The following is a 17,622-nucleotide window of genomic DNA, read 5'->3' on the forward strand; positions in this document are numbered from 1 at the left end:
GGGAGGAGGGAGGAACTGATGAAATCTGGAACTCAAAACTTTAAAAAATGTTAAAAACAGTTTTAATGTAATTAGGGAGAAAATGTTTTGTCTTTTTTTAGGTTTTTGCAAGGCAAATGGGGTTAAGTGACTTGCCCAAGGCCACACAGCTAAGTAATTATTAAGTGTCTGAGTTCCTATTTGAACTCAGATCCTCCTGACTCGAAGGTTGGTGTTCTATCCACTGCTCCATCTAGCCGCCCCCAGGGAGAAAATATTTTAAAAAAAGTACTCTGTGTGTGTGTCTTTTGTGTGTGTGTGTGTGTGTGTGTGTGTGTGTGTGTGTGTGATTTGAAAAGAAAGTATACAAACATCTTTGGAAAGAGGTTTTCTATGAACAAAGTCCCAAAGGAACTAGGATTTCTAAAAGGCAAAAGAGAGCAGCACAGCATTTTAATTGTTCAGAAATGTTGGCAATAAACTTTTCTGGACATGTAAAGAACCACAAAGGGTGTCCCTAAAGACACATCATCAATACTTCAGTGTTAAACTATTCTAATGATATTTTAGAACTGGGTCTACAAAAGTGAAACATGCAGACTATTATCTTAATGATTCAACCAAAGGATATTTTTCACCTGAATTAGCTACATAATAAATTCAAACAAAGGCCTTGTTTCTTTCTTTGACTCAACAATATACCTGAATTACCTGGTTATATGCTTTACTTTGTTAGAAGAGACCTGGTCTTTTTGATGCCTTTGATTGGGCTAACAGCCAAGCTGCCACTAAAAGTCACTGGTTCTTGCTGCCCAGATAATGGGCATTGAGTATGGGCCCTATCAGGTTGTTCAGCAGGCAGCTTTATGATCTGGAGCTTTGTCCCTTTCTGAAGCAAATTGCAGATTTTATACCCTAGTTGTGGGATTTCTCTTTTATTTGAGTGCTTTAACATGCAACTGACTCATGAGAAAATGAGAAGTTAAAGAGACTTGAGGCTACCAGAGCCAAAGATGGAATCTAAGTGCATTCTTGCAAGCCTAAGGGAAATTAGTCAACAAGCATCATGAAACCAAACAATGGTCTTTTTGTGCTTCTCTTTTTATGGTGGCCAAGAATTGACCATGAAAGGGATGTCCATCAATTGGGGAATAGCTAAATAGATTGTGGTAAAGGATTGTAATGGAATATTGTTGTACTGTAAGAAATGACAAGCAGGGTGATTTCAGAAAAAACTAGAATGACTTATATAAATTGATGCATGATGAAGTGAACAGAACCAGGAGAATGCTGTACATAGTAAATAGCAACATTGTTGAGTGAAGAATTGTAAATGATTTAGCTATTCTCTGCAATATAATGATCTGAGACAATCCCCAAGAACTAATGACGAAGCATTATAACTACCTCCCAGTGGAAGAACTGATATTGATTACAAAAAGACTGAAACATGCCATTTTTCACTTTCTTTTTTTATCTTTTATTCGAGTTGTCTTGTACAAAATAACTGAAATAGAAATGTTTTACATAATTGCACATGCATAATCCATATCTGATTGCTTACCATCTCAGGGAAGAGAAAGGGGAAGGAGGAAGAGAGGAATAGAATTTGGAACTCAAAACTTTCAGTAGAAATGTCAAATATCTGGCAGAAAAAAACTGGACCTACTGAGAGTAAAATGATGGGACTGGAAAAACCTTACTATAAAACATTGCACTCAGCTTATTGCCTTTCCTGTGAGTTTTTTTAAGAAACTTGCTTACTTTGAGGGGGTCCCAAAGGTCCTTGCTTTAGTAGAATTTACTCATGTTTTCTTGGCTTGGAGACAAAGAAGAAATAGGGATAGGGATTGTAAATATTAATAGGACTATTGAAAATGTAGCTGAACAGTAATGTCTAAAAATAATCTGCTAGGTTATTAAAACATTTCAAGAAAAATAATCTATTTTTTAATAAATGCTTGGAATGATGAATAAGAAGTGATGCAGCCATTGAGATATTGCCCAGAGGGTGCCCAAGCTACATTGGTATGTCTTAAATTTTAATTTAGAAGTATTTCAAATATATTTACAACTGTTCAGATCTATATATGTTATTCCCATATATATATATATTTTTTTTCATAAATAATTTCCCATTGGATAGAGAGAGATATCATGGCTTAGTAGAAAATAGTAATTTCCTTCTGAAATTACCTCATATTTCTTTTTTTTACTTTGGAAACAGTATAATTTTATTTTTGTCTCTATATATCCCCAATATATGACATAGTGCCTTTTTAAAAAATTGTATTGACATTTTTTGATATTACTAACAATTGCAGATTATCTCACTCCATGAGGGGTTCTCTTGTTACAAAATAAAAACAGTAAAATTGAAAAAAAAAAAGTTAGTGCTGGCCTCAGACTCTTGCTAGGGATATGTCCTTGAGTGAGTTACTTAATTCTCTTTGCCTCAGTTTCCTTATCTGTAAATTCACTGAAGGAAATAGTACACCCTTCCAATGTTTTGCCCTCCCCCCCAAAAAATCAAATGATGAAGACTGAAAAATAACTGAACAAGAAAAAATAAAAGTGAACTTATTTGAAATTGTATGCTATATTCTATGTCTTTCAAAAACCTTTTTTTAAATAAAAGTTTTAATTAAGAGAAATCTATTTTCTCTCCCTCTTGTCGAGAGAGTATAACAAATATGCATAGTCAAGCAAAACATTCTTCCATTGACTATATGTAGACTTCCTTAATATGTTCTTAATAATTGTTTATTGAATTACTGTGAACCTGGAGAGCTAATCTTCCTTTTGCTACAGACTGGTGCTGTAATTAAGAGTCACAATGTCTCAATATGTCCCTCATTCAGGCACCTAAGTGGATAAAGTGTGGGACTTGGATTCAGGAAGCCTCATCTTCCTGAGTTCAAATCTGGTCTCAGACACTAACTACCTGTGTGACGTAGGCTAGTCATTTCATCCTGTTTTCTCAGTTTCCTCATCAATACAATGAACTAGAAAAAAATATAGCAAATTACTCCAGTATCTTTGCCAAGAAAACCTCAAATGGGGTCACAGAGAATCAGACACAGCTGAAAAAGACTCAACAACAACATACCTCTTTACTCCTCTCAGGGGGATATGACAATAACCTTCTAATTGATCTTCCTCAGTCAAGTATTTCCCCACTCTAATCCATCATTCCACTCAATAGCCAAAGCAAGTTTCCTAAAGAATAAGCCTGGCCACAATTGCTCTATAAATCCTCAGTAAAATCTTACTGTTTTCTTGGGATCAAATAGAAAGTCTTACTTGTGATTTAAAACTTCCCAACCTGACTCCTGTCTCCCTTCCTCCAATCTTCTTATCCTTTTTCCCTCCTTATACAGAGCTACCTTAGTTTACTTATTCTCTGTCTCTCTCTGTCTCTCTCTGTCTCTCTCTCTCTCTCTGTCTCTCTCTCTCTCTCTCTCTCTCTCACACACACACACACACACACACACAGACACAGAACATTCTGCCTTCTGACTGTACTCTTGAACTAACTTGACCTCATGCTTAGAATTCTATTCTTCAGTTCTACCTCATTGTGTTCCTGGCTTCCCTGTACTCCTTCAAGAATCAGAACCCAAATCCAACCTTCTATAATAATCTTTTCTTTTCCTCTCATACCATTTTCCAGCTATCAGTCCCTTTTCCGCTACTCTGGGCATATATTATTTGTAACTAGTTATTTACATGTCATCTCCTCCATTAAAATAACCTTGAATCCCTTGAGGATTATTGTCACATTTCTTTGTATAATATGTAATTTTCACATTCCTTAGTATAGTGAATGTGCATATACCTCTTTGGACCATAATTTCCTTATTAGTAACTTTAGGAGATAGGTTAAGATATCTTCCAAGGTCACTTTGTATTCAACATTTCTATTCTAAAAGTAATAAAATTCTAACCTACCTATGTTTAATTCCTGTTTTCCAGGAAACAAAAGAAAGAGTCCAATGAAGTTATTTGTACAATTTATACATCCAGGACAAGAAGCTGTAATACCTTAGCTGTGATTTATCAAAATGCAGAAAGTACTGAAAAGCAAAAAGAACACTATAAATAACCTAATAAAAGAGAGAAATTTACTATTAGCTTTAATCTTCTCTTTAATTTTCTTGAGTCATTGATATCCATCATGGACAAACACAAGAGAGGGCAATGAATCTCCTTGATACTATATATTAAGTTGTCAGACCAAAATTCCACTATATTATACTAGCATGATTTAGTAGAAACAGAAGCAAAATAAAATTCCTATAGAAGCAGCATGTTGGGATCAAAATAAATCCGAATTTAATCCCATCTCTTTCATATTTACTAGCTCACTCAACCTTGATACTCAATACTTCTATACCTTCACATGCCTCTCACCTCTGACTTGAAGTCCAAACAATAAACCCCCCCGAAAGTCTTCCCGTTATTGGGATTTTCTGTGAGAGTCCTTTATAGGACCCAGTACTTTAGAGGTAACTTCATTTCTCACTCCATGAGACTGCTTGATTTCAATGCCACAAACATGAAGCCTGGCATTAGTCCCGTCTCTCCCTTCTCTTATTTAGGTTCCTTTTGTATATTTTGTTCTCCTGTTATATTGTAGGGGCAACTAGATGGCTCCGTGATTAAAGCGATTAGGTTTAGGGTCAGGAAGACCTGAGTTCAAATCCACTCTCAGACATTTGCTATTTGTGTGTCCCTGGGCAAGTGTCTTAAACTCTGTTTACCTTGATCCACTGAAGAAGAAAATGGCAAGGCACTCCAGTGTCTTTGCCAAAAAAATCCTTAGTTGCGTCATGAAGAGTTGGAAATACTGAAATGACTGAACACTTAGATTATAAGCCTCCTGAAGGCAGAGATTCACTTTCTTATTTATATCTCCAGTGTGTTTAGTTGTATGATCATAGGCTCTCTGAATCTCAAGTTACTTGAAGTTAGTAATATTTATGGTCTTCAACCACACATCAATAATGGCTTCATTTCTGAGTTGATATTCCCAGAGCTTGGTATTTCCAATAACTTTTACAGAGTAAATACCTTAAAATGCATGTTTATAACTCAATCAATCCACCGATAAACATTTATTAAGCACATAATATATATACATATACATATATATTTATATATATATAAATATATATATATAAATAAATATATATATATATATATATATATATATATATCAGTATTCCAAGCTCTTTAATAAGTTTTAGGGATATAAAAAGAGGCAAAGGACAATCCCTAGCTTACACTCTAATCAGAGAGACATCATGCAAACAATATATATACAAACCAAGCCACATAGAGGAAAATTGGAAATAATTAACAGAGCGAAAGCACTGGAAATAAGAAGGATCAGGAAGGTTTCCTATAGAAAGATTTCTTATGGGATTTTAATGGATATCTTCGAGGTCTAGCATTCCAGGATCCTACCTGTGCAAGTTAATTGCAAGAGTTGAGTTTTTTCTTTCATGATTACATACCCTAAAAGTATTGAAAAAATAGGAAATAACAGCAATAACAATAAGCCCTGCAGTCATAGTGATTCCTCTCCAATATCTTTGTGATTGAAATTATGTTATCACAATATTATGTGATAGTTACAAAGTCACATCTTTCTAACAGCTGGAATTATAACAACTATGGACCTATATTACTTTAAGGTTTGCAAAACCTTTTAAAGATTTTATTTCATTTGAATTTCACCATAATATAATGAGGTGTAAGTACTGTGGTTATTATTATTATTATCCCTATTTTACTGATAAGAACTGATAAGAAAATTGAGACTGTGAAATGTTAAGTCCTTTGCCCAGGTTTTTCTTGCCTTCAAATCTGAATTCTATTTCTGCTTATGTCATAATACCTTCTCCAGTCTAAAAATTAATATCCCTTTCATGACAATTTTTCAGAAACACATGATGCATTTTCATAAATTATGAGATGCTTTCTTTCTTTTGAGTGTTTTGAATTTGACTCATTTTCTTTTAAATTACAGTTGGATATAATGAATGTGAACTATCTTGATGAATGACTCAGAAAACAGACCTATAATTCCTTTGTTTTATGGAAATTTTTTTCAAGCCTAACTTCAAAAGAAATGCTTAAAATAATCTGCTAACAATTGGTCCTTTCATGCCACATTTCTTTGGGTAGAGGAGTATTTGAAATTGTCTACTCAGTTTTGTTTTGGTTTTTTGACCATGAGCTATGACGATAATTAGATAAAAGTTATTTCCTTTTTTTCCCCCTCCAAGTTATGATAAGGATATAGTTTGCAGATGTGACTAAATAGCATTAGAGGTGGGGGCAGCTAGGTGATGCAATGGATAGAGCACTGGCCCTGGAGTCAGAAGGACCTGAGTTCAAATGTGGACTCAGACACTTAATAATTTTCTGACTGTGTGACCATGGGCAAGTCACTTAACCCCATTGCCTTAAATAATTAAAATTTAATTAAAAAATATCAGCAGTGGCAATGTTCTTAGGTCACTCTAAAATGATTCTTGATTAACTCATGGTTTATTTAACTGGTACAGTTAGTCAGCCATTTACTACAAAATGAATTGGATTTTTTTCTGTTTCATATGAGTTAGTTAATTCTAGGGGAAGTCAAGGCAAAAACTTTAAATGATTAAAGCATTTAAAATTATGTGTATGCTAATGTTTGTCTAGATCATTTTTAATTTTCAGTCATGTTCAACTCTTCATGATCCTATTTGAGATTTTCTTAGCAAAGAGAGTGGTTTGCCATTTCTTTCTCTAGTTCATTTACAGATGAGGAAACCAAGGCAAATGGTTGCCCAAGGTCTGAAATATCTGAGGTCAAATTTGAAATCAAGTCTTCCTGACTCCAGATCAGACATTCTATCTACTGTACCACCTAATTATCCCCTATATCTTTTTTATTTGAATTTTAAAAATACATAGCATAGAACAGGCATGAGGATCCTATTTCCGGTCAAGACCCATTTATATATTTGTAGCAAAATTTACCTGCTATATTTGCTCCAACATTAATTAATTCACCCCTAACAGGCTCCTAGTTTTATTGAACTTTGAGTCCTGCCTAAGTTTGCCATGGCAGCACCAGAACAAATGATTTTGCTGTACCTGTATGGCCTGCTGACCAGACATATCCCTCCCCTGGCAGAGAGTAAGGGTTGGATAACTGACCTTGGAATTTAAGAAGACTTTAGTTCAAGTTTGAATTCATACTTTAGACCCTGTGATTCTGGGCAGATTATTTTGTCTACAGATATTCTAAATAGACCATAAGTTGATGAGCAGGTGCTACTTTAATGTTGGTAGATGGAGTTTCCTTCTCAGAATTTCCCTTTAACAAGGATATCACTCCTCTGGTCCAAAAAAAAAGACCTGAAACTTGTCAATCAAGAGTAACCTAGATTATTTGTGCAAATGTATCTTTAAAGCATGTGAACAGAAAGGTAATGAAGAAACCAATCCTAAACCTGTGCTCAGTTATCTCCCATGTTCCATTTGGGAGTTTTCAGGAGACAGACAGACCATCCCAATACTACTTGTGAATCAGTCTTATGTCAATATCAATGGTAAAGAAACTATTGAGGCAATGTCCACCAGTGCCAAATGAACCTCTCTCTAAATTAGTTTTAAATTGTACTGTGAAGGACCAAAGCCCAGAGTCCCTGATTCCTCTTCCTGAGGTCAGCAGATTATTTTACTTTGATTTTGATCTCCAACAAGAGCACAAATTATAAAGAATTCAGTATTGAAAGAGATGGTTTCAGAGGGGAAAGAAATGGTCTGTTCTGTATTAATTCTTCAGAACAGTAGTTGCCAGATAGTGTTTCACTTAAAGTAAGATGAACCCAGAATATTTTTAGCAATTCTGTGAAAAAACAACAATGGAAAGTCATATTTCATTTTTATCTACATGATTATTCTAGATGAAATGATAAATAAAACATGGGCTCTAGTCTTGAGGAATGTATTATCTAATGGGGAAATAAGGCATATACACAGATAAATAGCATATTTATTGGAAATTTTTAAATTGTATTAAAGGTATTATACAGATTTATTAAGTATTATAATACCTTAGTCTTATTTCATATGAAATAAGATTAAGAATAAAAATGTTTATAATTTACTGTTTTATAATTTGAATGTATAATCTTATGTATAATCTTCACTGCCTTTTATTATTACTTTATAGAGTAAATCTCTATTTCAATAAAATATGTATTATACATGAAATATATAATAAAATATAAAATATTCCACTGAATGTTTTTCTGGAAAAAAAATCTCTGTCAAATAATTGTAAAGAGACCCCTTAAAAAATTCTGAGTCACTAATGCACATTAAAAGTGTTGAGAGAACAATGTGAGTCACCAAGATTTACAAGGAGCTTCTCAGAAGAGAATAGAACATAGCTCTTTTCCTTTCATTCTTTGCTCACAAGACTGCTTCCTCTGACAATTACTAAATCCATTCAGTGAATCAGATGATCATTCTGCTGTATAACTGTTTCCTGATCATCTTTTCATTAGACATTTTCTGTGTTTATTCCATTGTCTTCAATGGAAGCAAAAGCATTAATTAACTAATAAAGCATTAGATTATTTATGCAATAAAAGAAAACTTCAAAATTGGAGGAAATAAGAATTTTGATCCCCCAAGTTATTTTAGTCTGATTCATACCAATAAAATAAGAGTTTGACATTTTAATAACTTCTTAAAAAGGAAAGGAAGAGATTGAATTTAGTTTGATATATTACTACTTTTCTCAAATGCATGATTTCACTTGAATTTTAATTTGCATTTTTTATGCGTAGAACACTCACTTAGATATGGAGCAGGACTGTGAGTTATGAGACTCTTTGATTCTCTACCTTGCTGAGCTTGACAGGATGACAATCCTAGGCTATTCTAAGAATTCTGCCTCATAATGGCAGTAGGCATGCAAATGTGAACAAGTTCCAGTATCTGGAACAAGTATCCCAAACATCCCAAGAAATTAGAATGGTTCTTTACTTTCACACTTCTCAGAGGTTCAGGTTGTTAACATACCCATGGATCTGATATAACTTGATCTCACATGAGTGCCTCCCTTTTTGAAGTATTTAACTTATTTTAGATCTTTCAAATCCGTAGGAATTTCTCTGTTACTTTGATATTTAGAAGAAGTTATGCTGACATGTATAAGGAGGACATGTCCTTACTCTTGACAGGTATGCCATCAAATCTATAAGCATCACCATTTTTTATAGTTGGTATCAATGTGTAAAATAATAATTTAGAGCTTGGACTAAACCCAACTAGAATGGATCTGGTAGAGTCTGTCACTTTTCCCTGTCTCCCTCATATTCTTTCACACTCCCTGTTCTTGTCCCTCTCCCTTTTCATCATTATTACTCTCTTGGCCTTGTGGTTTCTCTTCCTCCTTTAAAATCTTAGACTAAGAGGGCTGTTAATCAAAATCAAGCCTCTAACAGTCCTAAGGACAGGAGGAAACTTTCTTGGGAGTTGAAGAAAGAGAGACTTTGCTCTCAAACAGGCATCCATCTTAAGTTACAACACCAACATTAAAATCCATTAGTTCCTCAACTTATTGCACATTTTTGGACAAGAACTATTTCCAATTCTTGGTTGAAGTTGACATTTTTCTTTAATAATGACATAATGTTCCAGTATTCATATCTCTCTCAAACCTCATAAATTCTTTTTTTAAAAAAATTTTATTTATTTAAGGAAATGGGATTAAGTGACTTGCCAAAGGCTACACAGGTAGGCAATTAAGTGTCTGAGACCAAATTTGAACTCAGGTTCTACTGACTCCAGGGCTGGTTCTCTATCCACTGTGCCAGCTAGCTGCACCAAACTCATGGATTCTTGCATTATTTGATTGGAGCATAGAAAAGAATGAAGGTGCAAACATGGCTGACCTGGGCATTTATCTTAAAATGGAGGCTCTAAGAGAAACTGATCAGTTATGTGAAAGGGCCTCAGAGACAGAGTGTTCTTCCAGTAATGAGAAGACTACTGGGGTCATGAAGTCCAGAGCTGAAAATGGAACCCAGAGAGAACTGAAGAAGGATGAAAACTTAGTACTAGAACATCCCTTACCTTAAAGGTAATCTTGGTTCATGCCTTTCATTTTACAAGTGAGGCAACTAATGTACAAAGAGGATCATTATTCTAGACCTAGAAAATCCTCCAAGACCATCTGGTCCATTTAGCTCATTTATTAGGTAAGGAAAATGAGACTTAGAGAGGTAGCTTGACTTACTCAGGATCATATCACAGTAAGTTATAGAGGTAGGATTTAAACCCAGATCTTCCTGACTCTAATCCAGCACTTTATCTATTAATTAACTTACCCAAGGTTACACAAAAGTACTAAGTTGAAAAATATAGGATTCAAACCTAGGTGCTCATATTCCAAATCCAGTGATCTTTCTACTATATCATATTTCTGAAGTCTATCCTGAAAATGATGGGAATTCTATGTGCATGAGAAAGTCTTGGTTAGGTTTCTAATGCCTTTTTTTATTGAACTGTTGAATGTTTATAATTATATGGATTTCCTCAAATGATTTCTGTTTTTAATTCATCCAAAGGACAGGTAGACTATAGACTGGTTAAACACAATCAGAAAAAAAAATACTGATAATAACATCAATAAATTTAAGGCAATTCTCAATATGAACTCTAAAAATATATATACTCCTTCATCTCTACCAAGAGGATAAAACTAGATTATAAACAAGATCTTGTGCCATTGGAGGAAGACTCTGCTCTGACATCTAGTTAAAGTGATGGATATAGTCATTCACTTCTGACAGAAACATCCTCTGCTTATGCTTCAGAAACAAATCACCAAGAAATGCAAAGACAGAACCTTATTCTAATAATAGCCTGAATTCTGAGGCGGACTAATGCCCTCATAAATCAGATAATTTTGGGGAGGGGGTTGGGAATTAGTGAGAAAGCACACTGCCCAGATGACAGAGCAAAAATTGTACCTTTCTTATTTGGAGCATCCTTTAGACCTTCCATTCATTCCTGAGCTTTATTTTTTTAAGTCAGTTGATAAAGATTTTTAAGTGCTCACCTTGTGCCAGTCACTGAGTTAATACACAGAGACCACAAAAAAAAGTAAAAGGGAGTTCTTGCTCTCAAGGAGCTCTTAGTCTACTAGGAGAAGATAACATATTAAAAACAGATTGAAAAAATAATCATGATAAAAGCTGGGTGATCCTTCTTACATGGAGGATCTGGAAGGAACTCATCAGTATCCACCCTCCTATACTCTCCAATGAGACAGAGGGAGGGAAGGACCATAGAGGGCAAGTATATGGAGGTTGGACCTTAGGATTTGATGTCATTCTATAGGATGAAGAGTTTCTGGAAATTATGATGTCCAGAAGAGCAGCCTAGAATTCATGATCTTTTTTCCAAGCAAAAGAAAAAAATTAATTTTCTCAATTTCTTGATCTATAAAATCAGGAGATTGTACTCAGAAGTTAATGGCTTCTGAGGTCCCTTCTCTCTCTTTCTACCTTTCAGTGAAGGATAGGCACCCAGGCAGAACAGTAAATAGAGCACTGAACTTGAAGTTGGGAAAACTTAATGGCAAATCTAGCCTTAGACACTTACCAGCTGTGTGATCCTGGACATATCACTTAATTTCTCTCTGCCTCAGTTCCCTCATCTGTAAATTGGGATAATAACAGCATCAACTTCTCAGGGTTGTTGTGAGTATCAAATGAGATATTATCAAAGCATTTAACAGTAAGTTTTTAATAAATACTTGTTTCCTTCTTCCATCTGATTCAATAAAATTATAATTATTAGAACTTTGAGATTTGTAAAGCACATATATTATCTCTTCTGGACCTCATTACAACACTGTAAAATATGCTTATTTCTTTCCATTTTCCAAAAGAGGAAACAGATTCATAAGTTTAGTGACTTGTCAGGGTCACAAAACTACCAAACATTTATTAAGTAACTATGTTTTATTTTATTTTATTTTATTTATTAAAACCATGCAAGGAACTAGTGATACAAAGGTAAATAATGATATAATTCCAGTGTTCAAGGAGTTTATTTTTGATTAGGTACCCATTTGTGTCATACTTTGTAATTGGAAATTTTGATAGGAAGAATTATTTTAGAAAACAAAGTCATGTGTTTAGGAATGTGAATGCCCTTCCCCAATGTGCATGGCATGGCTTATCTATGACTAAAAATAACATATCCTAGGCCACTGTTGAGTGTGCCCTTCCAGAGAGAAAAGAACACTTTCTGATCCTGATCTAGTGGTCCAGGAAAACAAAGTCAACCTTATATGGAAGGTATGGAGAATAAGAACTATCTGTCATGATATGGAGAGGGAATCTATATGTTTCTTCTAATCCTTAGTGACCATATCATATGACTTCAGAATTATTGACCTCTTTCTCCAGATTTAATGTCAGACATTCAATATTGTTTTCCAAAGATTAGAGGAAAGTCAGAAAGATTCAGTTCAATCTTTCTCTACAAAATTAGAGATTTGGAGTAGATGACCCCTAAAGTCCATTCTAGGTATAAATCCTATGACATTTTCTAAGAGATAATCATCTTCCCAACCCCAAACTCTAAATTACAGTAACAGTAGTTCCATTTCTCAGCTCTGTATTTCTAACTACAGCCCTTTACAGGCATTTCAATCATAAGGACCAAAAGAGATATAGAATACTATCATATTGCTATAACCTAAAATAGATAATTAGGCATACATCAAACATAATGGCTAATGACTTATAAATCATGTAAATACAAATATGGAGAACCAACTTATCTAAAAAGTACTTCCAAGGTAGAGTATAATTCCTCAGGGGAACCAAATAGAAGTCTAGTTGTGTTTCTGGATCCAAAATTATGGAACTTTAGAAAAAATTTTAAGACTAAAAAACTTAAGTCATATAAGCAGAGAGACTAAAGGTCACCCAGATCACAATATATTTCTGACCCAATGAACTACTCTAGTTTCTTTTTGTCTCATAAAAGTTTGAGATTGTATGGTCTAGTCATCTCATCTTGTAGATATGGAAACTGAGAGCTAGAGAACACTATTAATTTGTCTATAATCACACATATAGTAAGTAGCATAAGGAGTATCACAATTAGGCCTCCTGATCCACTTATCTATTGCTTTTTACCTCCATTTTCCATGGGCCTGTTATCCCCTTTACTATCAACTCAACTAAAATTTAATGAGTTGTCTGCCTAAGACTAGCTCTATGTGACTATGAGAATCTTCCCAAAAGGAATGGCACAATAATGTCATGTCCTTCTTGGCAATATAAGGAGTATTGTCCTTACTCCTTATGTCTGAATGAGAGTGTTTATTTTTGTTCCTTTTTATTTTTACAGGACTGTTTGATGAATTTGAAATTAACCACATTTTTTATTATCACTATCATGAGCAGTTGTTTTCAAAGATTTTATTTATTTTAAGTTTTGTAATTTTTCCCCCTAATCTTACTTCCCTCCCCCACCCCCACAGAAGGCAATTTGCCAGTCTATACATTGTTTCCATGGTATACATTGATCCAAACTGAATGTGATGAGAGAGAAATCATATCCTTAAGGAAGAAAAATAAAGTATAAGAGATAGCAAAATTACATAATAAGATAATGATTTTTTTTCCTAAATTGAAGGTAAATAGTATTTGGTCTTTGATCAAACTACACAATTCTTTCTCTGGATACACATGGTATTCTCTATTGCATAGCCAAAAACTATCCCTGATTGTTGCACTGATGGAATGAGCAAGTCCATCAAGTTTGATCATCACTCCCATATTGCTGTTAAGGTATACAATGTTTTTCTGGTTCTACTCATCTTGTATCATGAGCAGTTTTACAAGATATAAAAGATATATTAAAAAGTCTTTCAGTAGACTAAACAATGGACTGGAATCTGGCAATTATCTTCTAGCCATTCAAAAAATTCTCTGAGTACAGAAATGGAGCACCAGAACCTGAATCATTATTGATCAGAGGCAGGACTAAAATGAGATAATCTTTAAAAAGTACTTTACAAACTATGAATCCCTATAGAAAATGGAACTATTATTATGATATCATTATTATTCTCCTAGTAGTAGTTTAGAGCAGTTTTCTAAAGGCCACAGCAACTAGAATCTTACACAATAAGATAATACACTTCTGTTGTAAGGGAAGTACTTGAAAGGAAAGTTGTATGTGATCCTAAAATAAGAGCTTTCATCTATAAAATGAAAATGAGTTCCTAGTCACTGAGCTTTGCTATTTGGAAACCTTTGCCATGTTCTTCTTGATCATTTAGGGGTGAAAGAGGGTTTTTAGCAAGAAGGAGAACATATAATCCTTTCCTAGAAATGAAGTAATAAAAACACAAGTACTATGAAAGAACGTCCTAGGAATTTTTCAGTCATGAACTTTGAATGTCTTGATGATAAGGGCTGACTCAAGAACATAAGTACTGACCAAAGTTATTTTGACCTTTTTGTAGACACATCTATGGGAAGATATAGAAGTGAATAGATAAGGCCAGATACCCAGTACCCATGTGCTATTTTTTTTTCTACTGAAGAAGGACTCTCTTCCCTATTGATGCACTAACTTTCCCGTCATTCCAGGAAGCATTGATTTTTGAGGCTTAAATCAAATTAAATGGAGTAGTAGGGGTTGGGGGGGTAGAGTAAGTATATCTAAGCAATTCTGAACATTCTTCAGTTTAGTCAGGCTTTAGAGGATTATAAATCTAGGTGTAAAAAATGTCTTAGACTAGCCCTACACATGTTGTGACCTAGTACCATAGATTTAGATTTGGACAGGATTTCAAGGATCATTTGGCATAGAAATTCTTAACCTTTTGGGAATCATAGATATCTTTGGAAATCTGGTAAAGTCTATGGACCCCTCTCAGAATGCTTTTAAATAAAATAAAGAAAAGAAGTTATATAGATCAAAATGTAAATTTTTCCCCATTAAAGTTCACAGACAACCTAAAATCCAGTCATGTAATTTCTTTTGGGTCCACAGACTTCAGATTAGGAACACTTTATCTAGAGCAACTAGTGAAATGATAACTTACTCAAGACAGTATTTTATAACCCATCAAGCCTGGGAAAAGCCAGCTTCTTTGAAAGGCTTCTGATGAATGTGTTCTCTTTGTGCATCTCTAACAGCCTAATTCCTGTAAGATCTTGAGACTCTATCACACTGACTTAAAGACAGGAGATACGTTGGAAATCTTGGTCTCAGTGCTTTATTTTGGGCTCAGGTTTATTTATGATGGATAAAATGCTTTCTGAGCTCTTATGAAAACCCCTGTAAGCTTTCTTCCCATTGTTGAGAAACAAACTGTGATTACTTTCTTCTAAAAGTTAGATTTAGGGGAAAAAAAGACTCAACTGCAGTTTTAACCTTTTGTATTAAAACATATTATTATGAATGCTCAGCAGCTTTATAAAAGATTCTATTTATAATCTAGTTGTTTCTTTAAAAGTCAGTTATAGAGAAGACAAAGGAGAAAACAAAACAAAATTCAGGAAAAACTGCTAAGCCTTTTACAAAGAACTGTTATCTGTTATTAAAAAAAGAAAAGTATAACCTGAATAAATGAAATCCATGGTGATTCACAAACATTTAAACTAGTGACTAGTTCTCATCATATTATCTTCCTATATTTATACAAGCTTTTAAGTTATTATTCCTACCTCTAACTCCTTTTCCATTTATAATTCATAAAATTAAGATTTGATAGTTTGTTGATCTCTTATTGTTTTGTGTCTATACTAGTTAGCAAACTCTTTGCCCAAAGGCATCATGTCCTTCAATTGTGTTGACCTCCATATGACTCCTTAAAAATGTCTGGTATTCAATAAACATTGATTGAATGATTAAAGGAACAAAATTGACCTCTTTTAGCTTTGCTTTCATTTTTTTTTTTTTTTTTGCTGCTAATAAGTGGAAGGGTGACATTCAGAGGAAAGGAAGAGAATGAAGTAGAAGGCCTAGAAAATGAAACAACTCAGTAATTAGCCCCTAAAATAATCACTCTGTCTTAAACTTGAAATTAATTAAAGTGCTAATTACTATTAATTTAATTAATTGTATTGATATTCAGTATTAAGATTATAGTGAATCCTTTTTAAAATTTTAGCTAATGTAAAAGCAGGTAAACTGAGTCAAATAGCATAATATATTTGTTTCTGGGGTTCTCATCTCTGCCACTATGCACTAAACTTTGCATTCCATGTGGCCTGAGAGCTAATGACTGTTCCCAAACATCTAATTTATTCCCAGGGCTTCACTCGGATCCTGGAAGAATTCCAACAGATAAATGAAATATCCTTCTGTCTACAAAGAAATGAATACTTCAACATTTAGACATTTTTATATTTTTCCCTGGACAAGTTACATAGATATGTGTAAAGTATGAGACATATTACAGAATCCCTTACATTTAGATCAAATGAATGTTTCATGTTTTAACCCATTCTTTGAACAAGAATGCTCCTTATAAGATTCTTGACAAGTTATCCTGTTTTCCTTTGAATCTTTGTAGTGAGAGAGGTGGCTACTACCTCTAACCAGCCCATTCTCCTTTTGGACAATATAATTGTTAGAATTTTCTCTTATGTTAGGATTAAATGTACCTCTTTGCTGCCTTCTCCCATTACTTTTAGGGTTCTCTCTACTGGGTTCTACTAGAACAAATCTAATCTCTTTTCCACCAGAGAGTCTTTTCAAGTACTTGAAGTTGAGCTGTCCTGTTCCCTTCCCAAGTCTTCCCAATCAATCTAAACATCTTTAGTTCCTTTAACAGTTTGTCTATCCCTAGCTTTAATCACTGGATGGGCAAACTGAGATCTGGGAAAGACTTTAAAAATGCCAAGGTTTCCCACTGTAACCAGGATCATTTACATCATTCTGGTCTTTGTCTTGCCACTGAACCCAGATGGCTCCTGAAGAGAATGTGAGGCTGGTGACATTGCACTGCCCTCTCTCAGTTAAATTCAATTCACTTGCAAGTCATGGTATTGCCTCTCTGATGTCATGGACTTCTTTGAGAATGAAGAACAAGCAACGATACTCTTTAAACATATCTTCACAGAGCATGAACTCTGAGTCCTTTAATCTGGCTTACTTTTCTCTGGAATTTCTCCAGTTTTTCAATATTCTTCTTAAAATATAATGCCCCAAAATGAATCCAATAACCTAGATAACTTATGAAAAAAACCAATGCACGGGCTTTGCCAAGATCCCAACCCCAGAACATGAAGGCTTCATATTGTATGGTCTCTATCAGGCCTAGACAGATCAAGCAAATAGGAGCAAAACATTATCTCTTTGCATTTCCTAGTACGTCTGATGGCAGTTTGCTTTACTGTCTACTGCCTGTTCTTCCTCTATTCTCCCTTGGGAGGGGGGAAGAAGCTCTGAGGGGTTGATGAATTGTGTTTTTGATATTTTGATAACTATTTTAAAATTATTGGCTTTCCATTTCGGTTCTGTATATCCTATTTTATTTTATATATTTAAAAACCTTTTTTCTGAGAAGAGGGGGGGAGGATCATGGAT

General features: G+C 34.3%; 1 protein-coding gene across 4 annotated transcripts in view; it reads left to right on the plus strand.

Moving 5' to 3' along the window:
• The window catches only part of OXR1 (oxidation resistance 1), a 567,726-nt gene that overhangs the window by 201,520 nt on the left and 348,584 nt on the right, over window positions 1–17,622 (plus strand). The window lies entirely within an intron of this gene.

The sequence above is a fragment of the Macrotis lagotis genome, chromosome X, assembly GCF_037893015.1.
Source record: "Macrotis lagotis isolate mMagLag1 chromosome X, bilby.v1.9.chrom.fasta, whole genome shotgun sequence".
Classification (NCBI taxonomy): domain Eukaryota; kingdom Metazoa; phylum Chordata; class Mammalia; order Peramelemorphia; family Peramelidae; genus Macrotis; species Macrotis lagotis.